General features: G+C 39.3%; 1 protein-coding gene and 1 non-coding gene across 3 annotated transcripts in view; both read left to right on the top strand.

The window, feature by feature from the left end:
* The window catches only part of Tm4sf1 (transmembrane 4 superfamily member 1), a 102126-nt gene that overhangs the window by 53398 nt on the left and 22715 nt on the right, over positions 1 to 26013 (top strand). The window contains exons 2-3 of one of the 2 annotated variants that reach the window (XM_030252445.1): positions 22892 to 22975; positions 23969 to 24081. The exons of the other annotated variant lie outside the window; for it this stretch is intronic. The gene's annotated coding sequence lies outside the window, so the exon portion shown is untranslated. The remainder of the gene's footprint in view (positions 1 to 22891; positions 22976 to 23968; positions 24082 to 26013) is intronic. 2 annotated transcript variants of the gene reach the window in all.
* Positions 16828 to 16892, top strand: Gm51274 (predicted gene, 51274). The gene has a single exon (NR_162799.1). It is a non-coding gene; the product is annotated as a predicted gene, 51274 (primary transcript).

Genomic DNA, 26013 nt, shown 5'->3' with positions numbered 1-26013 from the left:
GGAGGTGTGGCCTTATTGGAATAGGTGTGACTTGGTTGGTGTAGGTGTGTCACTGTGGGTGTGGGCTTAAGACCCTCATCCTAGTTGCCTAAAAGTCAGTCTTCCACTAGTAGCCTTTGGATGAAGACGTAGAGCGCTCAGCTCTGCCTGTGTCATGCCTGCCTGGATACTCCCACTTTGATGATAATGGGCTGAACATCTGAACCTGTATGCCAGCCCCAATTAAATGTTGATTTTTTATAAGACCTGCCTTGGTCATGGTGTCTGTTCACAGCAGTAAAACCCTAACTAAGACACCATCCCAACTGACACATCTACAACACAACCTCTGTCCCTAACAGTTAGGGAACACCATAGGAGAGGAGGAAGAAACCTTTTAAGAGACAAAGGACCAAGGTATCTGGTGTGAGATAATGGCTCCCCAAAATGTTGCCTAAATAAGACCTGCACAATGAGAATAGTAGTTGACATTCCAAGATGAATGGGGAAAACATAACAAGGCTCCCACTCCTAGATGCAAAGCTACAAGCAATTCTTGAGAAAGAAAGAATGAACTTTCTCCAGGGCCAAACACTCTGATAGGCTATACAGTTTCAAATATATATATATATATAATATATATATATATATACAAAACCAAATGTTCTCAGCAGTGTGTGCTTCCTTATATATTCCATTCAAGCATTAAATAAATTAAACATACCACTTTAAAAATTCTTACTAGGTTGTATTCAAGCATTGAATATAAATGGAAGAAGACAACATAAATTTGAGAGAGCATTAGGAGCATGGAAGGAGTTGGTAAGGGAGAGGGGGAGGTAGAAATGATATCAATACAGCAAACACATATAAAACTTTCAATAAATAAATAAAATTATAAAAATAAAGAATAGTACCACCAGACAGTACCAAATTTGTTTGTGAGAACCTATGTAATTTAAAAAATAGATACGACCAGAGTATGCTTTGAATAGGCTAATATTTACTTCTGAAATGGAAAATTCTGTCAATATGAAGAAAAGCTAGAGCCAAGGAAGTTGTTGGAAGAATTTTCACTAGGGGTTAAGAGTTGAAAGCTATCATTGTAGAGTCTTAGCGGCTTTGGGCTGAAAGAGAAGGTGGATACTTAGCATAAGATGTATTGCCTAGGAGGGTGTTTTTTTTAAATTATTATTATTATTTATTAGAACTACAAAAATCCTGCAATTTTAAAATGAAGGCTATACATGGGTGTAAAAATATATAAACATATAAGCCTACATGAATGAGTCTATAAATGAATGTAGCCATATTTCCTGATAAGTATGTATGAAACATGCTAACCTAATCAACTATACATGACAAAAATGCAGAAAAATATTTACTTGCCATTACTTTTTTTCAGTTAACCTAGGGAAGGCACATTAATCGCAAAACAAATAATGGATCCAAACGAATTGTTCTGAGCTTTAAATGCCATCTGTGCCTTTTTTTTAATTTATTTTTTTATTAGGTATTTTCCTCGTTTACATTTTCAATGCTATCCCAAAAGTCCCCCATACCCACCCCCCCAATCCCCTACCCACCCACTCCCCCTTTTTGGCCCTGGGGTTCCCCTGTACTGGGGCATATAAAGTTTGCAAGTCCAATGGGCCTCTCTTTGCAGTGATGGCCGACTAGGCCATCTTTTGATACATATGCAGCTAGAGACAAGAGCTCCGGGGTACTGGTTAGTTCATAATGTTGTTCCACCTATAGGGTTGCAGTTCCTAGGAGGGTGTTTTAAGGTGATACGTTTGACTCATTGAATTTTTTGAACAGAATATACAACATTAGAAATAAAAAGGACCTACAACTAAATGGCAAGATCTCATAATGGGTCTCATAATGACCATGCGTACAAATGGACATAAATGATATTTCACATAGCTATAGCAATTGTGATGTGACATAAAGTGAAAGATATATGACTTTTACTGTTAAAGACAGGCATGTGCTAATCCATTGTGATTCTTTCCTACTTCATAAAGACAAAAGTCATTTAGTGTTGCAAAATTCTGTATCACACCAGAAAACCTACACACTCACAGAAACTGAACAACTCTCTATTCAATGATCTCTAGGTCAGGGAGGAAATAGCAAAAGGAGTTAAACACTTTCTACAATTTAGTGAAAATGATGCACAACATACCCAAATTTATGGGACACAATGAAAGCAGTGCTAAGAGGAAAGTTTATAGCATTAAGTCCCTCTGTAAAGAAATTAGAAAGTCTTCATAATTTAAATGTATAACTGAAAACTCTAGGAAAAAAAAAGGAAGCAAACACACTTAAAAGGAGGAGAAGGCAGGAAATAATCAAAATAGAAGCTGCAATCAATCAGTTAGAAACAAAGAAAACAATACAGAGGATCACTGAAACTAAAAGTTGGTTCTTTGAAAATCAACAATATAGACAAACCCTTAGTAAAACTAATCAAAAGACAGAGAGACAGTATTCAATTAAAAAAAACCAGAAGTGAAAGGGGAGACATCACAACTAACACTGAGGAAATTTAAAAAGTCATTAGGTTGTACTTTAAAAGCCTGCACTCCACAAAATTGGAAAATCTTAACAAAATGGATGGTTTTCTAGACAGATCCACTTACCAAAGTTAAATCAAGATCAGGTAAATTATTTACACAGCCCTTTAACTCCCAAAGAAATAGGAGCAGTCATTAAAAGTCTCTCAACTAAAAAGAAAGTCCAGGGCAAGATAGTTTCAGTGCACAATTCTACCAGTCCTTCAAAGAAGAGCTAATACCAATATTCCTCAAATTATTTCACAAAATAGAAACTGAAGGAATACTGCCAAACTCATTCTATGAAGACACAATTACCCCAATACTTAAACCACACAAAGACTAAACAAAGAGAGTTCCAAACCAATTTCTTTTATGAACACTGCTGCAAAAATACACAAACCAAATTCAGGAACATACCAAAAACATCATTGATCATGATCAAATAGGTTTCATCCCAGGGATGCAGGGATGGTTCAATATAAGAAAATCCATCAACATAATAAACCATAAAAGCAAATTGAAAGAAAGAAATCACATGATCATTAGATTCGGAAAAAGCCATTGAAAAATCCAACACTCCTTCATGCTAAAAGTCTTAGAGTGATCAAGGATACAAGGCACATACCTAAGCATAATAAAAAAGAATATACAGCAATATTCTTTAGTGGAGAGAAACTTAAAGCAAGTCCATTAAAATCAGAGAAAATATAAGGGTTCTCAGGCTCTCCATATATTTAACATAGTACTTGAAGTTCTAGCGAGAGCAATAAAACACTAAAGGAGATCATCAAGGGGATACAAATTGGAAAGTAAGAAGTCAAAGTATCAGTATTTGTAGATTATATGAGACCATGCACAAGCGACCCCCAAAATTCTACTAGAGAATTCTTACAGCTGATAAACACCTTCAGCAAAGTGGCTGGATAAAAAATTAACTCAAAGAAATCAGTAGCCCTCCTTTATACATATGATAAAAAGGCTGAGAAAGAAATTAGGGAAATAACTCCCTTTACAACAGCCATGAATAGCATAAAATATCTTGGTGTAGCTCCAACCAAGCAAGGGAAAGGTCTCTATGACAAGAACATCAAGTTTCTGAAGAAAGAAACTGAGGAAGATCTCAGAAGATGGTAAGATCTCCCATGCTCATGTATTACCATTGTGAAAATGGCCGTCTTACCAAAAACAATGTATAGATTCAATGAAATTCCCATTAAAGTTCCAACACAGTACTTTACATACCTTGACAGAGTGATTCTCAACTTCATATGGAAAAACAAAAAAAAAACCCAGGACAATCCTGAACAATAAAAGAACTTCTGAAGCTATTACCATCCCTGACATCAAACTATACTACAGAGCAATAGTAATAAAAACTGCATGGTATTGATACAAGAACAGACAGGTTGATCAATGGAATAGAATCAAAGATCCAGAAATAAAACCACACACCTATGGAACTTAATTTTTGATAAAGAAGACAAAACAATACAAGGGAAAAAAGAAAACATCGTCAACAAACCAGCAGGCCTAATTGGATGACTGCATGCAGAAAATTTAAATAGATCTATATTTATCACCTTGCACAAAACTCAAGCCCAAATGGATCAAAGACCCCATGTAAAATGAAATACACTAAATGAACAGACTTTAACTCACTGGTACAGGAGACAACTTCTGAACAGAACACCTGTGGCTCAGACTCTAAGATTAACAATTAATAAATGGGACCTCATAAAACTGAAAAGCTTCTCTAAGGCAAAGGACACTGTCTTTAGGACAAAACTGCCGCCTACTGTGGAAATCAACTTGGTAGTTTCTCACAAAACTGGGAATAATTCTACCTCAAGACCCAGCTATACCACTTGGGTATATTCCCAAAATATGTCCACTCTACTACAGGGACACTTGCTCAACTATGTTCATAGCAGCTTTGTTTGTAATACCCAGAAACGGGAAACAACCTAGATGTCTCTCAACTGAAGAATAGATAAAGAAAATGTGGTGCATCTACACAATGGAATACTATTCAGCCAGTAATAATAAAGACATCATGAATTTTGCAGGTAAATGGATGGGACTTGAGAATATCATCCTGAAGGAGGTAATCCAGACCAAAAAGACATGCATAGTATGTACTCACTTATAAGTGGATATTAGCCATAAAACGTAAAATACCCCTGCTACCCTCCACAGACCCAAAGAAGCTAAACAGGAAGGCCCAAGCAAAGATGCTTGAATCTCACTCAGAATGAGGAATAAAATAATGGTAGGAAGCAGATGAAAGGAGGAAACTGGGTGGGAGAAGATATGGGGGTAATGGGGGGAGTTCACGATCAGGTGTGGAGAGGGACAAGAGAGCCACGAGAATGAATGGAATTCTGCAGCTGGAAGGGTTGGGATCTAGAGGGGGTGTGAGAGATCTGGGATAAGGAAGGCTCCCAAGAATCAATGGGGGTGACTTTAGGTGAGACTCACAGCAGTGGTTGATATAGAACCTCCTATAGCCAGGCAGGAACCCCAGTGGAGCAATAGGGGCACCAACCCACAAAACTTTCAACCCCAAATTTATCCTGCGTACAAAAAATGCAAGGATGGGGATGGAGCAAAGAGTAAGGGAATGGTCAACCAATACCTGGCTCAACCTCAAACCCATCCCATGGGCAAGCACCAATCCCTGATACTATAAATGATACTCTGTTATGCTTACAGATAGGAGCCTAGTATGGCTGTCTTCTGAAAGGCTCCGCCCAGCAGCTGACTCAGACAGATACAGACACCCTCAGCCAAAGAGTGGACGGAGCTTGGGTACTCTTATGGAAGAGATGGGGTAGAGATTAAGGGCCCTGAATGGGACCACAGGAACACCAACAGAGTTAACTAACCTGGACCCTTGAGGGGCCTTAGAGCCTATTAGACACCACCCCACTCATATACATATGTTGCAGATATGCAGCTCGGTCTTCTTGTGGATCCCAAATGACTGGAGTGGGGCGGGGGTGGTGGTGGCTATCCCTAATGCTGTTGCCTGTCTGTGGAATCCCTTCCCCTAACTAGGCTGTCTTGTCTGGCCTCAGTGGGAGAAGAAGCCCTAGTCCTGCAGAGACTTAAAGTGCCAGAAGGGGGTTCCATTCTCTCAGAGGAGAAGAGGAGGGGGAGGACTGTGGGAGAGGGGTATAGCAATCAGGATGTAAAGTGAATAGTTTTTTAAAAATGCTCAAAAAATACTTTTAAAATGGAAAAAAACCTACATTATTTCTATGGCATTTTTCCAGAATTTTAAAGATCCGTGTAGGGTAAATTTTTAGACCTGTTTTGAATCTGCCACAATGAACATAATTATAATCGAATGTGTGTTGCTGAGCTGTCAGAAAGATGCAGTTGTTCCAACATCGAATGCAGTTGTGTTTATAGTTTAATCTTTTTTGATCTCAGAGTGAAATCAGTATTTTGGTGTAAGTTTTACTTTGCATTGACCTCATTACAAGCCAACTTGAGTGTGCTCTCATGTATTTAATAGCTGTTTTCTTTCCTATGTGTTCAGTTCCTTTGTTCATTGGCCCTTTGCTTCCTTAGGCTTGTGTGCTGTAAGTGCCAGGGGAAGTCAATCAGAAGAGCTCACTGTAAACAGTGCCCTCTGGAGTTGGCAGTGCAGAGGCCAGGAGACCGGTTCCATATCCATCTATTAAGTTTTCCCAGTCTGATTTCTGTGGGTTAAGAAAACAAGTCATCACTCGAGCCCCAGGCTACCTTGCCAGCAGAGTCTTGCCCAACACCCGCAAGGGCCCACACGGGACTCCCCACGGGATCCTAAGACCTCTGGTGAGTGGAACATAGCGCCTGCCCCAATCCAATCGCGCGGAACCTGAGACTGCAGTACATAGGAAAGCAGGCTACCCGGGCTTGATCTGGGGCACAAACCCCTTCCGCTCCACTCGAGCCCCGGGCTACCTTGCCAGCGGAGTCGCCTGACACCCGCAAGGGCCCACACAGGACTCCACAGGAGATCCTAAGACCTCTAGTGAGTGGAACACAACTTCTGCCAGGAGTCTGGTTCGAACACCAGATATCTGGGTACCTGCCCTGCAAGAAGAGAGCTTGCCTGCAGAGAATACTCTGCCCACTGAAACTAAGGAGAGTGCTACCCTCCAGGTCTGCTTATAGAGGCTAACAGAGTCACCTGAAGAACAAGCTCTTAACAGTGACAACTAAAACAGCTAGCTTCAGAGATTACCAGATGGCGAAAGGCAAACGTAAGAATCCTACTAACAAAAATCAAGACCACTCACCATCATCAGAACGCAGCACTCCCACCCCACCTAGTCCTGGGCACCCCAACACAACCGAAAATCTAGACCCAGATTTAAAAACATTTCTCATGATGATGATAGAGGACATCAAGAAGGACTTTCATAAGCCACTTAAAGAATTACAGGAGAGCACTGCTAAAGAGTTACAGGCCCTTAAAGAAAAGCAGGAAAACACAGCCAAACAGGTAGAATTCATTAAAGAAAAACAGGAAAACACATCCAAACAGGTGATGGAAATGAACAAAACCATACTAGAACTAAAAGGGGAAGTAGACACAATAAAGAAAACCCAAAGCGAGGCAACGCTGGAGATAGAAACCCTAGGAAAGAGATCTGGAACCATAGATGCGAGCATCAGCAACAGAATACAAGAAATGGAAGAGAGAATCTCAGGTGCAGAAGATTCCATAGAGAACATCGACACAACAGTCAAAGAAAATACAAAATGCAAAAGGATCCTAACTCAAAACATCCAGGTAATCCAGGACACAATGAGAAGACCAAACCTACGGATAATAGGAATTGATGAGAATGAAGATTTTCAACTTAAAGGGCCAGCTAATATCTTCAACAAAATAATAGAAGAAAACTTCCCAAACATAAAAAAAGAGATGCCCATGATCATACAAGAAGCCTACAGAACTCCAAATAGACTGGACCAGAAAAGAAATTTCTCCCGACACATAATAATCAGAACAACAAATGCACTAAATAAAGATAGAATATTAAAAGCAGTAAGGGAGAAAGGTCAAGTAACATATAAAGGAAGGCCTATCAGAATTACACCAGACTTTTCACCAGAGACTATGAAAGCCAGAAGAGCCTGGACAGATGTTATACAGACACTAAGAGAACACAAATGCCAGCCCAGGCTACTATACCCAGCCAAACTCTCAATTACCATAGATGGAGAAACCAAAGTATTCCACGACAAAAACAAATTCACACAATATCTTTCCACGAATCCAGCCCTTCAAAGGATAATAACAGAAAAGAAGCAATACAAGGACGGAAATCACGCCTTAGAACAACCAAGAAAGTAATCATTCAACAAATCAAAAAGAAGACAGCCACAAGAACAGAATGCCAACTCTAACAACAAAAATAAAAGGAAGCAACAATTACTTTTCCTTAATATCTCTTAATATCAATGGACTCAATTCCCCAATAAAAAGACATAGACTAACAGACTGGCTACACAAACAGGACCCAACATTCTGCTGCTTACAGGAAACCCATCTCAGGGAAAAAGACAGACACTACCTCAGAGTGAAAGGCTGGAAAACAATTTTCCAAGTAAATGGACCGAAGAAACAAGCTGGAGTAGCCATTTTAATATCGGATAAAATCGACTTCCAACCCAAAGTTATCAAAAAAGACAAGGAGGGACACTTCATACTCATCAAAGGTAAAATCCTCCAAGAGGAACTCTCAATTCTGAATATCTACGCACCAAATGCAAGGGCAGCCACATTCATTAGAGACACTTTAGTAAAGCTCAAAGCATACATTGCACCTCACACAATAATAGTGGGAGACTTCAACACACCACTTTCTTCAAAGGACAGATCGTGGAAACAGAAACTAAACAGGGACACAGTGAAACTAACAGAAGTTATGAAACAAATGGACCTGACAGATATCTACAGAACATTTTATCCTAAAACAAAAGGATATACCTTCTTCTCAGCACCTCACGGGACCTTCTCCAAAATTGACCATATAATTGGTCACAAAACAGGCCTCAATAGATACAAAAATATTGAAATTGTCCCATGTATCCTATCAGACCACCATGGCCTAAGACTGATCTTCAATAACAACATAAATAATGGAAAGCTAACATTCATGTGGAAACTGAATAACACTCTTCTCAATGATACCTTGGTCAAGGAAGGAATAAAGAAAGAAATTAAAGACTTTTTAGAGTTTAATGAAAATGAAGCCACAACATACCCAAACCTATGGGACACAATGAAAGCATTTCTAAGAGGGAAACTCATAGCTCTGAGTGCCTCCAAGAAGAAACGGGAGACAGCACATACTAGCAGCTTGACAACACATCTAAAAGCCCTAGAAAAAAAGAAAGCAAATTCACCCAAGAGGAGTAGACGGCAGGAAATAATCAAACTCAGGGGTGAAATCAACCAAGTGGAAACAAGAAGAACTATTCAAAGAATTAACCAAACGAGGAGTTGGTTCTTTGAGAAAATCAACAAGATAGATAAACCCTTAGCTAGACTCACTAAAGGGCACAGGGACAAAATCCTAATTAACAAAATCAGAAATGAAAAGGGAGACATAACAACAGATCCTGAAGAAATCCAAATCACCATCAGATCCTTCTACAAAAGGCTATACTCAACAAAACTGGAAAACCTGGATGAAATGGACAAATTTCTGGACAGATACCAGGTACCAAAGTTGAATCAGGATCAAGTTGACCATCTAAACAGTCCCATATCACCTAAAGAAATAGAAGCAGTTATTAATAGTCTCCCAACCAAAAAAAGCCCAGGACCAGATGGGTTTAGTGCAGAGTTCTATCAGACCTTCAAAGAAGATCTAATTCCAGTTCTGCACAAACTATTTCACAAAATAGAAGTAGAAGGTACTCTACCCAACTCATTTTATGAAGCCACTATTACTCTGATACCTAAACCACAGAAAGACCCAACAAAGATAGAGAACTTCAGACCAATTTCTCTTATGAATATCGATGCAAAAATCCTCAATAAAATTCTCGCTAACTGAATCCAAGCACACATTAAAGCAATCATCCATCCTGACCAAGTAGGTTTTATTCCAGGGATGCAGGGATGGTTTAATATACGAAAATCCATCAATGTCATTCATTATATAAACAAACTCAAAGACAAAAACCACATGATCATCTCGTTAGATGCAGAAAAAGCATTTGACAAGATCCAACACCCATTCATGAGAAAAGTGTTGGAAAGATCAGGAATTCAAGGCCCATACCTAAACATGATAAAAGCAATCTACAGCAAACCAGTAGCCAACATCAAAGTAAATGGAGAGAAGCTGGAAGCAATCCCAATAAAATCAGGGACTAGACAAGGCTGCCCACTTTCTCCCTACCTTTTCAACATAGTACTTGAAGTATTAGCCAGAGCAATTCGACAACAAAAGGAGATCAAGGGGATACAAATTGGAAAAGAGGAAGTCAAAATATCACTTTTTGCAGATGATATGATACTATATATAAGTGACCCTAAAAATTCTACCAGAGAACTCCTAAACCTGATAAACAGCTTCGGTGAAGTAGCTGGATATAAAATAAACTCAAACAAGTCAATGGCCTTTCTCTATACAAAGAATAAACAGGCTGAGAAAGAAATTAGGGAAACAACACCCTTCTTAATAGTCACAAATAATATAAAATATCTTGGCGTGACTCTAACTAAGGAAGTGAAAGATCTGTATGATAAAAACTTCAAATCTCTGAAGAAAGAAATTAAGGAAGATCTCAGAAGATGGAAAGATCTCCCATGCTCATGGATTGGCAGGATCAACATTGTAAAAATGGCTATCTTGCCAAAAGCAATCTACAGATTCAATGCAATCCCCATCAAAATTCCAACTCAATTCTTCAACGAATTGGAAGGAGCAATTTGCAAATTTGTCTGGAATAACAAAAAACCTAGGATAGCAAAAAGTCTTCTCAAGGATAAAAGAACTTCTGGCGGAATCACCATGCCGGACCTAAAGCTGTACTACAGAGCAATTGTGATAAAAACTGCATGGTACTGGTATAGAGACAGACAAGTAGACCAATGGAATAGAATTGAAGACCCAGAAATGAACCCACACACCTATGGTCACTTGATCTTCGACAAGGGAGCTAAAACCATCCAGTGGAAGAAAGACAGCATTTTCAAGAATTGGTGCTGGCACAACTGGTTGTTATCGTGTAGAAGAATGCGAATCGATCCATACTTATCTCCTTGTACTAAGGTCAAATCTAAGTGGATCAAGGAACTTCGCATAAAACCAGAGACACTGAAAATTATAGAGGAGAAAGTGGGGAAAAGCCTTGAAGATATGGGACAGGGGAAAAATTCCTGAACAGAACAGCAATGGCTTGTGCTGTAAGATCGAGAATTGACAAATGGGACCTAATGAAACTCCAAAGTTTCTGCAAGGCAAAAGACACCGTCAATAAGACAAAAAGACCACCAACAGATTGGGAAAGGATCTTTACCTATCCTAAATCAGATAGGGGACTAATATCCAACATATATAAAGAACTCAAGAAGGTGGACTTCAGAAAATCAAATAACCCCATTAAAAAATGGGGCTCAGAACTGAACAAAGAATTCTCACCTGAGGAATACTGAATGGCAGAGAAACACCTGAAAAAATGTTCAACATCCTTAATCATCAGGGAAATGCAAATCAAAACAACCCTGAGATTCCACCTCACACCAGTCAGAATGGCTAAGATCAAAAATTCAGGTGACAGCAGATGCTGGCGTGGATGTGGAGAAAGAGGAACACTTCTCCATTGTTGGTGGGATTGCAAGCTTGTACAACCACTCTGGAAATCAGTCTGGCGGTTCCTCAGAAAATTGGACATAGTACTACCGGAGGATCCCGCAATACCTCTCCTGGGCATATATCCAGAAGATGCCCCAACTGGTAAGAAGGACACATGCTCCACTATGTTCATAGCAGCCTTATTTATAATAGCCAGAAGCTGGAAAGAACCCAGATGCCCCTCAACAGAGGAATGGATACAGAAAATGTGGTACATCTACACAATGGAGTACTACTCAGCTATTAAAAAGAATGAATTTATGAAATTCCTAGGCAAATGGATGGACCTGGAGGGCATCATCCTGAGTGAGGTAACACATTCACAAAGAAACTCACACAATATGTACTCACTGATAAGTGGATATTAGCCCCAAACCTAGGATACCCAAGATATAAAATATAATTTGCTAAACACATGAAACTCAAGAAGAATGAAGACTGAAGTGTGGACACTATGCCCCTCCTTAGATTTGGGAACAAAACACCCATGGAAGGAGTTACAGAGACAAAGTTTGGAGCTGAGATGAAAGGATGGACCATGTAGAGACTGCCATATCCAGGGATCCACCCCATAATTAGCATCCAAACGCTGACACCATTGCATACACTAGCAAGATTTTATTGAAAGGACCCAGATGTAGCTGTCTCTTGTGAGACTATGCCGGGGCCTAGCAAACACAGAAGTGGATGCTCACAGTCAGCTAATGGATGGATCATAGGGCTCCCAATGGAGGAGCTAGAGAAAGTAGCCAAGGAGCTAAAGGGATCTGCAACCCTATAGGTGGATCAACATTATGAACTAACCAGTACCCCGGAGCTCTTGACTCTAGCTGCATATGTATCAAAAGATGATCTAGTATGCCATCACTGGAAAGAGAGGCCCATTGGACTTGCAAACTTTATATGCCCCAGTACAGGGGAACACCAGGGCCAAAAAGGGGGAGTGGGTGGGTAGGGGAGTGGGGGTGGGTGGATATGGGGGACTTTTGGTATAGCATTGCAAATGTAAATGAGCTAAATACCTAATAAAAAATGGAAAAAAAAAAAGAAAACAAGTCATCTGAATAGATTGAAATAGAATCTAGAACCCTATGCAGACCTATCTTTCTTATAGGCTAACAGCACTGGCTAAGAAAACCTCTAAAAGAGTTTACAGCAAACTTAATTACAGTCAGTGTAGACAGGGAGAATGTCATGAGATGGGAATGAAAGGAATTTTTAATGACCTTTTTGAAATATATATTTATGTGTGATGATATGTGATAAAGAAAATGAGTAATACATGATAAAATTAAAGAGGGGTATAAAAAGAACAGCACAACGATCCCACTTCCTGCTTCTTTTTCACATAAGGACTACAATAAATTAATGGCCACTCCTTGTCAGCCTGGATTGTACTTTGAAATTCTTTCCCCACTATACCCTTTAGAGAAATGGCCAACTAACAGCAAGGATAGCAGTGTATAAGTGTCAAGAAACATACAGGGATAAAGAAGGGGTCATAAAAGTTCACTGAATCAACTTCAAGAGACTCCCACAGACAGAAAATCCCATTTCAACAGCCAAAAGGCATTACCAACTCATGGAATTCTGCTAATCTTGAAAAAATAAAAATTAACTGGTCATACGAATAACAAACTTAATTAGTAATTAGTTAGAATTACTAATTAGAATAATTAACAGTATTATTAATTAGAAAATAAAACAAAATTAGTAAATCAATAAGAAGGGTCTATTTTCTTTTTGACCCCCCATTTCTTCTTTGTTTCTTTTTTCTTAGTTTTTGCAGTGCTGGGGACCAAGGGACCAAACCCAAGTTCTTATGTATACATGTTAGTATATCATTGAGCAACATGTAACTCTAGAACATAAAAATTGTCCTTTTTTTTTTTTGTACAGAGTACAGCTTTGTTCACCAAATAATGTATGAGAAGAGAGTTCTCTTCATAAAATGTAGTCCAGCCAAAAATGGTGCAGAAACTGAAGGAAAGGCTGTCCAATGACCTGCCAAACTTGGGATCTTTCCCATGGACAGGTACCAAACCCTAGCACTATTACTGATGCTATGTTGTGCTTGTAGCCAGGAGCCAAGCATAACTGTCCTGTGAGAGGCTCTACCAGCTGTTGACTAAGACAGATGCTTACATGCAACCACTGAACTGAAGTTAGGGACCCTTACGGAAGAGTTAGGGGAAGGACTGAAGGAACTGAAGAGTGTAGTAACATTATAGGAAGACCAACAGTGTAAACTAACCCAGACTGTTGGGAGATCCCAGACTAAGCCACCAATCATGGGCTGGTCTGAAGCCCCTGGCACATATATAGCAGAGGACTGCTTTGTCTGGCTTTGATAGGAGAGGATGTGCCTAACCCTGTAGAGACATAATGCCCCAGAGAAGAGGGATCCCTGGGGAGGTGGGGGGGGGGCAGTACCCTCTTAGAGGGGAAGACGAGGAGAGTGGGATGGGGTAAAGAACTCTGGGAGACGAGGCAACATTTGGAATGTAAATAAATATAATAATTAATTTAAAAACTAAAAATAAAATAAAAATTAAGAAAATGTAATACTGCAGATGAATGAAGGTAATAAAATATGCCATTTGTCATTTTCATGACGTCTTGACATTGGTCACTACAGATGCAAATAGTTACAGAGCAAAACAACTAGTGAGACTGGAGATGCTGCCTACAATTAGAACAAAATCCCATAGAAAAAGCTTTCTTTTCAAAACAAAAAGGAGACAGAGAGAGAGAGAAAGAGAAAGAGAGAGAACTAAACTTAGATGAAAGCCCTCGGGTGCAACTGCTAATTTACAGGAAATATTCACAAGCGTTAAACAATAACACAGGATTTCAGACTACAGCCTTCTTTAGCAAAGAGACTGGAAGAAGGATAGTAATTGTGGAGGGCAACCTTTAAGACCATATTAACTGATCCTAAGATTTGGATACTACCTGAACCTATATACAAGCACCCAAACCCTGCAAATAAAGTAAAATGATGTTGATAACATTCAGAAGATAATTACAAATGTGAGCACTGAAAGATAGTTAATGAAGATATTAAAGAAACATTGCCCAGGCCACTCCATTGAAGTAGATCCCACAGACATTCCCCTCCTAACTTCCTTCCCTCCACTTCCCAACTCAAGCACACCATCCCTGGGGACCCACAGGCAGCTTTGGCTAGGGAAGCAGATGGCCCAATTGCAGACTCTCATCTCTCCCTCTATTCTTCCAAGTCCAACCTCACGGTCTCTTGCCCACCTCTACAGCAGAACACCAGCAGTAGTCTCCCCCAACTTCATCTCTAGTAAATCTTCACTTCCTAACTTCCCTCCCTCCATTAGTTGTTTTGTCCCAGCCCCCAACACTAGCAGGAACTCCCCTAGAAACAGACAGACCACTCTGATCATGGAAACACGAAGGCTAACACCACATCTTCACCTCTTCCTCAGCTGATCCACATCCAACCCACTAGTCTCATTTCTAGTTCTATAGCAGAGCATCTCTGTGCCCCCCTTCCCATTCCCCCTATCTCCACTGGACTACACAGATCTTTCCTTCCTAACCCGCCTCCCAGCCATCTGGTTGCTTTATCTCATTCCCTAACTCAGGTCACTTAGTCCGGGGAAGTAGATAAGCTAGCTGAAGACTTTCATTTCTCCTTCTGCTCCTCCAAATCAAATCACCCACTCTCATCCTTAGCTCTACAACAAAATACCTCCTGCAGCCTCCCTCTACCCGCTGCCCCATATCCTGTAGGTCCTAGATAACTTCTTTTTCTAATCTCATTTTGCCTACCCAATGCTGTGCTTCATGCCCCAACTCAAACAGGTACTTCCTGGGAACCCACAGGCCACACTGACCAGGGAACCAGGTAGACTAAGTGTAGGTCTTTTCCTCTCTCATATCTTCTCCAAGTCCAGTGCCTCAGTTTCATCTCCAGCTCTAAAGCTGAACACTTGTTGCAGCTTCCCTTCCCTTCCCTTCCCTTCCCTTCCCTTCCCTTCCCTTCCCTTCCCTTCCCTTCCCTTCCCTTCCCTTCCCTTCCCTTCCCTTCCCTTCCCTTCCTGCCCCCATCTCCAGTGAACCACACACATCTCCCCTGGATTTTTTTCCTTTCTCATTACTTTGTCCCAGCCCCCCAACTACAGAAGGCACTCCCTGAGAATATACAGGCCACTGCTGCCAGAGAAGCAGCTGAGATAACTGCAGATCTTCAGCTCTTCCTCCATTCCTCCAAGTCCATTTCCTCAGTCTTGTTCTTTAGCTCTTTAGCAGACCTTCTGCTCTGGCCTTGCCTCAGTATCTGCCTCTGTTCTCAGGGGACTAACTAAGCAGATCCTGGTGGGACTCCCTAATTTTCTCCCTCACCTGAAGCTCCTCCACCACCCTGAGCTTATTTGCATCCCCAAGTCTTATGTTCCAATACCTAAAAACACATTTTACTTGGAACTCCTAGTGCCCACACCTATCAGAACTCCAGAAGATTTTTCAGGCAACACACAGCCACCATACTCTTCTCACAACCAGAGAGGAAACATAAACCAATGAACAAAACACCTACCCAACAAAGACAAGACCAAATATCACCACCAAGAATTATAATCTTACCAATCACAGCTGCTTAAACAGCAACCTTAAAACACAATCAATATTAGCCAGGGCAAAAATGTCTCTACTAGAGGCTAGAGCCTTACCACAGCAGGTCCTGAATATTTCAAAACAGTTGAAGCACAAGTCAAAGACCTTAAATATGAAAGAGGTCCTTAAAGATGAAGGCATCATTTTCTAGAGAAATCTATGAAAATATGAACAGTGGAAGGAAATGAATAAAAGTATTCAAGACCTAAAGGGGGAAATAGAATTAAAAACAAACAAACAAACAAAGAAATGAACAAGCAAAACCAAACTGGAGAAAACCTGGAGATAAAAATTTTAGGAACTTGAAGAGGTATCAAAAGTAAGTTTCACCAAAAGAGTACAAGAGGCTGGAAGAGAGAACTACATGCATTGAAGACATGTTAGAAGAAATTGGTATCACAGTCAAACAAAACAAAACAAAACCCTGGCACAAAACATCTAAAAAGTCTGGAGCACTATGAAACAATAAAAAAAAATAGAAACTGAGGAAGGAAAAGAAACACAGATCAAAGACACAGAAAATGTTTTTTAACAAAACTATAGAAGAAGATAGTCTTAACTTAAAGGAGATGCCTACCAAAGTACAAGAAGCATACAAGACACCAAATAGACTGAACAACAAAAACACTCCCTCTGCATGTAATAAAACAATAAACATAGAGAACAAAGAAAGAATTCTTTGTCAGACCTATCAGAATGAATCCTGACTTCTCAATGGAGACTCCACAAGTCCTGAACAGATGTGCTACAGACTCTGAAAGTTTTGCTGGGTATAACAGTCTTGGCTGGAATTTTTGGGCTCAGTCTTCCAGACAAGACTGTTATACCCAGCAAAACTTTCAGTCATCACAGATGGAGTGAATGAGACATTTAATAACCAAAGTAAGTTTAACCAATACCTATCTATAAATCAATACCTATAGAAGGTACTAGAAAGTAAACTCCAACCTAAAGAGGTTAATTACATCTAAGAAAACACATGGAATAAATAATTTCAAACCAATAAAGTTAGCCGAAGGGAAGAATGAGCACATTTGCATGCATGTGCACACAACAACAACAAAATAAAAGAAATCTACAATCATTGGTTATTGATAGCTCTCAACATCAACAGTCTTACTTCCCCAGTAAAAAGACACAAACTAATAGAATGGTACTGTAAAAACAGGATCCACCCTTCTGTGCATCTAAGAAACATATGTTTACATCAAGGATAGATGTCACCTCAGAACAAAAGGATGGAAAAAGATATTTCAAGCAAGTGGATATAAGAAAGAATCTGGTGTAGCCATTTTAATAGCTGACAAAATAGACTTCAAATTAAAACTAATCAGAAAAGATAGCAAAGGATGCTCCATACTCATCAAAGAAAAACCCCACCAAGAAGAGATTTCAATTCTTTGCATCTATGTCACAACACAAGGGTACCCAAATTTGAAAAAGAGACATTACTACAGTTTAAGTCACATATTGACACTCACACACTGATAGTGGGAAACTATAACATAAGACTCTGAGAAAGAAATCATGGAATCAACACTTTTCACAATAGCTTCAAGTTACATAAACTATCTTGGGATATTTCTAACCAAGAAACTAAAGGGATTGCATGATAAAACCTTCATGTCTTTGGAGAAATAAGTTGAAAGGTATCAAGAAGATGGAATGGTTTCTTATGTTCAAGGATTGATAGGATAAGCATAGTAAAAATGATCACTCTACGAAAGCAATCTACAGATTCAGTGCAATCCCCATCAAAATTCCTTACAGATCTTGGTCATCACCCAACTTCATGTGGAAACATAAATCCCAGGATTACTAAAACAACCTTGAATAAGAAAGGAACTGCTGGAGGTACCACCACCCCCAATTTCAAGTTGTACTACAGAGCTATAGTAATGAAAGCAGCATGATATTGGCACAAATAGAGACACACTGATCAATTGAATTAAAGACCTAGACATAAATACACACACCTAGAAACACCTGACTTTTGATAAAGAAACCATAAATACACATTGAAAAAAAGACATTCTTTAATAAATGGTGGTGATAAAACTGGATGGAGATGGTAGAAGAACCCAAATAGATCCATGCTTAGCATCTTGCACAAAGTTCAACTAGAAATATATCACAGACCTCAACATAAAACCAGATACAGTCAACCTGATAGAATAGAAAGTGGAAAATAGTCTTAAGTTCATTGGCATAGAAAAATACTTGCTGAACAGAACACTATTAGCACAGGTACTAAGACCAACAATTAATAAATGAGACCTCATGAAACTGAGAAACTTGTGTATGGCAAAGGACACTGGCAATTGAACAAAGCAGCATCCTACAGAATGGAAAAAAAGATTTTTCACTAACTACACATCTGATAGAAGGCTAATATACAAAAAAGAACTTAAGAAACCTCATATCATGAAAATAACTTAATTTTTAAAATGGTATACAGATTTAAATAGGGAATTCTTAATAGAGGAAGCTCAAGTGGTTGAGTAACACTAAAATGTTCAACATCCTTAGTCATCAGGAAAATACAAATTAATTCTTTTGAGATTTCTTCTTACACCTGTCAGAATGGCTAAGATCAGTAAGCCAAATGACAGCTCATGCTGGCAAGGATATGGAGTAAGAGGAACACTATTTTATTGCTGGTGGGATTGCAAACTCATGTACCACCATGGAAATCAGTATGGCAGTTTCTCAGAGAGATGGGAATCTACCTACTTCAAGACCCACTTATACCACTCACTCTTGGGCATGTACCCAAAAGGTTCTTCATCCTATAGCAGAGACACAGGTCAACCATGTTTATTGCTACACTATTTAGTAGCCAGAAATTGGAAACAATCTAAATGTCTCTCAACAGAAGAGTAGATAAATATGTGCTACATTTACACAATGGAGTATTACTCATCTGTTAAAAAATGACATCATGAAATTTACAAACAAATGGATGGAAGTAGAAAAAATTGCCCCAAGTGAGAAATTTTAGATCCAGAAAGAAACTATGGTGTGTATTTAATTATATGTAGATATTAGATGAGGGTAGATATAGAGTTAGAGAATAGAGGGAGCAGATAGATCTCATTAAAACAGAGAAATAGAATATGTAGATATGGATGGAAGAGGGGTCTCAAATAGGAGGAATAAGTGAGGAGGTGGAGTGGGAGGGTAAAATGAGTTGGTGGAGTCAATTCAGGGAGAGACAGCTAAAATTAAGAGAAATTTGTAGGGTTATATGAGACCTAATACACTGAAAACTTCCTAAAATATATATGCATATGAAGGAGATATAAATAAAATTCTCCAATAACAGGCAAGACAGTCCCGACTGGCCATCTCTTGTCATCCAATGAAATTTCCAGTACCTTGATTGGGTTATTGTCCAAAGGGTTTCCATGGGAATATTCAAACACCCCAGATGTTGCCAAGGTTATAGGTTGCTCTCCCAAACTGTCAGGAAGGCCCTATTGCTGAAGACAACACCTACACTACTCATTGAGCATAGAGATAATGAGCTACATAAAGCCTTCACCCCTACATTCCAGAATCAGCACAGGAATGTACTCTGCACACTATCAAAAGAGAAGCTTCAAGCCAACCACAAATTCTTTATCTACAATGGTGTAATACTTTCAAGTCTAGTGTTATAATGGCACAAGACTTGTGGGCGTAACCAGTTATTAACTGATTTGATTTAAGGTCCACCTACTGAGATAGAATTCATACCAGACACTGCTCGTGTGACCAAGAACCTGAGACTAGTTAGCCCAGGGACCTAGGGTAAAAACAAAAATACTGGTCTAAATTTAAAAAAAAAAAGAGTGATAAAATTATTCCTAATGATATTGTTATATGAAGAGATCAGTATCTTGTTTAGTTGTTATCAGAGAACCTTCCTCTTACAGAAGACTGAATAAAAATAGAGCCCATAGCCAGACTCTGCAAAGAGTATGAGCCCTTGAAACACTAAACCTAAATGGGATTTCTTCATTAAATCCCTTTTCTCAGAGGTCAGGGAACCCAGCAGAAGAGGAGGCAGAAACAATGTAAGCAGCCCAGGACATGTTGGACACCAAGAAAACAAGGCCCTCTAAATCAACATGAGCAATTCTTATATGAACTTACAGATGCTGAAGCCCTATGCACAGAGTGTGCATGGATGCGCACTAGGTCCTCTGTGCATAGATTGTGACTTTCAGTTTAGTGTTTTTATGGGACTCCTGAGTGTGTAAATGAGTGTCTCTGTGATTCTTGCATCTTCTCGGACTCTTTTTTCTTTCTGTTGGTTTGTCTTGTCCAACTTTGATATGATAGTTTTTATACTATCCCTTTATATTATTAAAAATTAATGAATGAATAAAAACTTAGCCACTGGGGTAAAGATTAAAAACTGAACTGTCATTTATACCTACTGGGAGAGGGAAAATCAGGTTTCTCCAGTGAAGAGACAATAGGTATATCATTCACTCTTGGACAAACCTCATGTTCAAGTGTAGTTGACCGACATATAATAGTGCCATGTTTATTTGTGTGTGCTTTTATTTGGTTACAGTTAGTTTTTGTTTTTGTTATTCTTTGAGTGGTGTTTTATTTTGTTTTCTTGTTTTTGGAGGTTTTATTGTCTTGGGTTTTGGTTTTTCTGAGAAAGAACTTAAAGCTGGGTGAGTGGTCAGAGGAGGCCTGGAAGGACTTGGGGAAGGAGAAGAATATAATCAAAAATATTTATTAAAAATTATGTTAAATAATTAAAATATTTTAAAAGAAGAAATACTAGTAATATATACTGTTTTACATATTGTGGTAGATATGTTTTTAAAAGTCATTCTTATAAAATTATAATGAAAAACTTATGGATGAAATATGCTTAGAATATTCTTTAAATAATATTTTAATAAATTGGGATATTAAAGCACTAAAATTGGCCATGAATATTGTTGGAGTTGGTTGAGGAAGACCTGTGAGTATTTAGATATTATTCTAATTTAGTTTATTTAAACTTTAAAAAAAAACCCAGTAAAATCCATTCTCTTCTGAATAGAACATTGTAGCAGGAACAGAACTGGGAGTTATCTTGTTATCTTTGGGGTCCTATTGCTACATTAAAAGCATAAAAAGCAAAATTTTAAATTCACTTTATTTATTTTTCTGTCTACATTTCATAGGAAATGAATAGTCATGTATCAGTCAACCTAGGACTGAGAAAGTGTGAAATGGGACTGAAGAAAATGGTGAGATCAGATTCTTAGGAAACAGATTCTGATGGAGTGACCTGGGACCCATCACCTGTAAGGCCCACAGGAAGAAGGGTCAGATATCAATCACCCAGAGATCATTACACAGGTACAACAAAAGCCCACCAGGAAGCTCTGTGGCCAGGCATGCCTTGCAAGTTGTTCCAGTTGAGACTTGAAATTAGGTGTTTTTTTTCTTCATCAGCCTTTGCTGGGAAGACTGTTCTCTGGGAAGAGTTTTGCCTTGTATGAGGCACGATGCTTAGGCCAGGAGTAGCCTTGAGAGTCCTGGCTATGCGTGACTAACACTATATCTCTCTCAGCACCTTGTCAGTCAGCAGGCATGGGGATGAGGGCCTCAGGCTGGGTGGCATCCTGACAGTGCCCCATATTACATGACAACACACCATCACACTATCCTTACTCCTCACTAAGCCCAAAATTATGGATCCTGGATAAATAATATATTAAAATTAGTCACAACTGTCCAATATTTTACTTCAGATTCCTGGAAGCACAACAAGCCCATATGAGATGGCAAAAGGTGATGTGTTAGTCATACCCTTTGTGTGACATGATGTCACAGCCCTGGCATTCCCCACATTGCAAAGATCTCTTAGAATTATTTCTAGTGTCATTTTAATGGTGAAATTTAACTTAAAAAAAAAACCCTTTTAATCTCAAAATGGTCACAAACTCATGGACATTTTACAAATAGTGCCTAAGTCTCCCATATGTTCTTTAGTTGCACTTGCAGATTGGGAAGATTATGCTAGTTACCAATGACATAATCAAAACTACCTAACTTGACAGACAATCAATACTCAAATGCTGGCACATTTTCGTTGCTGTTGCTGGTGGTGGTGTTTTTATTTTTCTTTTTTCTATTTTATTATGTTCTTATACCTCTACCTTCTTTCTAACCTTTATTCCATCCTGATCCCTTCCAACCCCCCTATACTAGGTAGGAGTAAAAGAACGTTAAAGGGATAAGGGGGCATAGACCTGTATAGGCTACTTTCTACAGCAAGTCCAATCTTTGTCATCAAAACACCCAGCAATCCAGTGAACAAACAGCAACCCAGCAACCCAGCAGCCCAGCAAATGGCAAAGGCAGCAGTAAATGCCGCAGTAGGACCAATCAGCAGCAGCCTCTGCTTTCTTCTGTGGAATAGCTCCCACTCCTCTTGGGGCTCTGGCACTTATTTCCTCTTCAGAATCTCCAGAATTTAACTATCTGCAGCTGGAAAAAAACATGCCCCTGCGAGTGTGCAAGGCAATATACTGAAGCAGAACCACATCCCATACATACCTGAGATTGAAACAAACACATTTCAGATAAAAATAACTGGGTTTTTAAAGAAACAAAAATTCTCACTACATTCAGGTTGACTAATTGTCTTAAGATGTTCTTTTAAAATTAAAACAATAATTTAATTTAGTTAATTCTTTGTGTGTATGTGTGCATGTGTGTGTGACAAACATGCCATAAAACATGTATCAGAGATCCAAGGACAACTTTCAGGAGACAGCTTTTATCTTTAATTTTGTTACTAAAAGAACTTTCTTGTTGTTTCTTCTTCTGCAGAAGCTAGACGGCTCAATCCTAGATGATTCTTACATCTCTGTCTCCACAGAAGGCCAGCATTACAATTGCCATCATAGGATCCAGGTTTTTCTTCTTAATTATGGGTCTGTGCTGTGACTTGTGTGGCTTTAGGGATTGACCTGAAATGGCAATGAGAGGATGAAGTAAAGGACAGACACAAAGACACACAGACACACATATACACAGTCACACAGATACACAGCCATACAGTTACACAGACACACAGACATGCACACACACAGAGACACACAGATGAACAGATGCAAAGATTAACAGACACACACAGACACACAGAAAAGTTCAGATCAGGTGGGCCATGTGTTCTGATGAAGACATGGTAACAGTGGGGAAACTCAGTCACCTGTGAGGAGAAAGAAGCTTTGGTTGATAGTTTCTGCCTGCACTGCTAATATTGAAAATAGATCAGGAGAAGGATTTACCATTTGTATGGGTCTGAAGCACAGGGTATTGGACATGGATGGCCATCTCTTGTCAATAGTACACATTCACTTAAGACTTCAGCTATTCCTTACAGTTTTGGGTTCATTTTAAAAGTCCAACAGTCTTAAAAAACATTGAAGACTTTATAAGTTTAATGTCTATTAAAAATTCAAAATCTCTTAACTGTAAGATCCCATTAAAAGCTGAGTTAAATATTTACTATTCCAGAAAGAAAATATTTTGATATGGAAACACACAAATCAAAGAAAGACCTAAAATTTAGCAGTATAGCTTAATGTCTGGCATCTGGAACTCATAATCATCTGGATTCCAAAGAAATTGGGACAGTTTGCTTCTCTGGTTCTGCCATCTGCAGAACACACAGCTAGTCTCATAAACTTAAGTTGGCTTGATTTCACATCTGCTGCTGTCTTTGGTGGATGGTCCATGGTCCTAGACTCTCCAATATCCTGTGGTTTTCTCTGCAACTGAGGCTTCATGTTTCCAGTAGCCTCTTCTTGTCTCTTCTCAAGTACCCTGACCCTGATATGTTATCAGTCCTTATCTTCTCTCCAGGGTCCCATAATCTTGCATCTCTCATGTCTTCAAAACCAGGTCCAGGTCAGAAACATACCCATTGCCAAGCTTGGCTACCAGCATTGGCTCCTCTGGACCATAGATTCAGCTGACTCCCAAGGAAATACTTCTCAGAAGATTTCACTTCAATGGTACCAATCTCTTTTTTAATCATTTTTTAATTTTCAGTTTTATCTGACCAGCGAAGGTTTCACTTCAATGATGCTGACCTCTTTGAAAAATCACAGTTATTCCTTCAGCCCCACTGTGAACAGCAACACAGATTCTTAGTCAAAATACCATATGAGTGTGCCACAGACCAGTCCCAGTCGGCCTCCCTCAATCTGTGGAAAAAATTTGGGGGTTCCTGTTACAGGCAAGCAAGGAGTTGGTGAGAAAAGGGTGACAAACAGACATGAACATAAGGGAGTGTGGTATCTGAATGTATTTTCTCAAAGCAAGCACCAGTCTTATAATCCAGAAGAAAAACAAGAAAGCTAGGCGAATACATCCGTCAAGGTACACTGGTTCTTTTTTTTTTTTTTTTTTTTAGTTTTTTATTTATTTTTTGTTATTTTACTTTACTTATTTATTTTTTATTTATCTTCCTCCCCATTCCTAATTAGCATTCCACCTTTTTCTTTTAAAAAAATTTTTTATTAGCTATTTTCTTCATTTACATTTCCAATGCTATCTCAAAAGTCCCCCATACCCTCCCCCTCACCCACTCCCCGGTACACTGGTTCTTAACACAAAACAAAGAAAATGCATACATAAAAAGATGGTGGGAGCCAGGCTGTGTTTACAACTGAGAATAGAAACAACCCTTAATCAAGATCAGCTAAACACAGGAGCCAGGTGAACACTCTGATACAATGCTAGTCTATTGTTAAACCCACCTCCAGGGGTCCTTTAGTAAATACCTGATTATGCTTTTCCTCTGGGCCTAGTGAAAAACCTGCACCAGGGGAATTCCATTCTACTAACAATTCATGAATAATACTACAACCCACCTATCTCCTAGGCTATTGTGTATTCCTGTGTATGGGTGTGACTCGGCTATTGTCCTAAGTAATTACTATGTAGACTAGCCCTGAGCTTTTCTAGCTCTATTCAAGTAAAATACTACAAGAAAGCATGCAAGACCCTCCACAATATCACAGGGACAGATCTGGGGCATTCTAGCTATGGGAATGCCAAGGTTCCAGGAGGCTAAGTTTCTGTGAAAGTCTTTGCCTCGGGACTGCTTCCAGGCTTTCCAGGCCTGTCATTCCAGTCACTACTGGAGTGGATGTAGTATGAGTGGCCCTTAGTCTAGTTCTTAAATCATTACTTTCCTCTGACACTTCACAAGGCACACCTCCATAGCACTTTGTCTTCCAAGTTCCCCATATCAGTTCATTAAGCTCTGGGTGCTCCATGGCTTTTTTCAGCCCAAAGTTCTAAAATTATCCAAAAATTAGTCCATGTCACAAGTTTTTTCTTAATACCAGTACCTATATTAACTAGGAGTCCCTAAAGAAACAGAATCAATAAGATCAATATATATTAAAAAGATTTATTAGATTGGTTTATGTGACATGGTCTGGGAGGTCTACTAATGGCTGACTTACAGTGAGAATCCAGTCCACGAGGTTGGAGGTCTCAGCATTCCCAGCCTGGCATCCTGGGCCTAGAGGATTGTTGGAGAGCTGCTAGACTTCAGTCTACATAGGACGCTTGAAGAAACTGATTTTGTATTTGTTAGGGCTTTACTACTGTAAACAGACACCATGACCAAGGCAACTCTTATAAGGACAACATTTAACTGGGGCTGACTTGCAGGTTCAGAGGTTCAGTCCATTATCATCAAGGTGGGAACCTGGCAGCATCCAGGCAGGCATGGTGCAGGAGGAGCTGCGAGTTCTATGTCTTCATCTGAAGGCTGCTAGCAGAATACTGGCTTCCAGGCATCTAGAATGAGGCCCACACCCACAGTGACTCAACTACTCCAATAAGACCGCCCCTACTCCAACAGGGTCATACCCAATAATAGTGCCATTCCCTGGGCTGAGCATTTTCACACCATGATAGGTTCTATCAGT

This window comes from Mus musculus, chromosome 3 (assembly GCF_000001635.26).
Source record: "Mus musculus strain C57BL/6J chromosome 3, GRCm38.p6 C57BL/6J".
In the NCBI taxonomy this organism is placed as follows: domain Eukaryota; kingdom Metazoa; phylum Chordata; class Mammalia; order Rodentia; family Muridae; genus Mus; species Mus musculus.
This window is presented reverse-complemented; position numbering and strand designations above follow the sequence as displayed.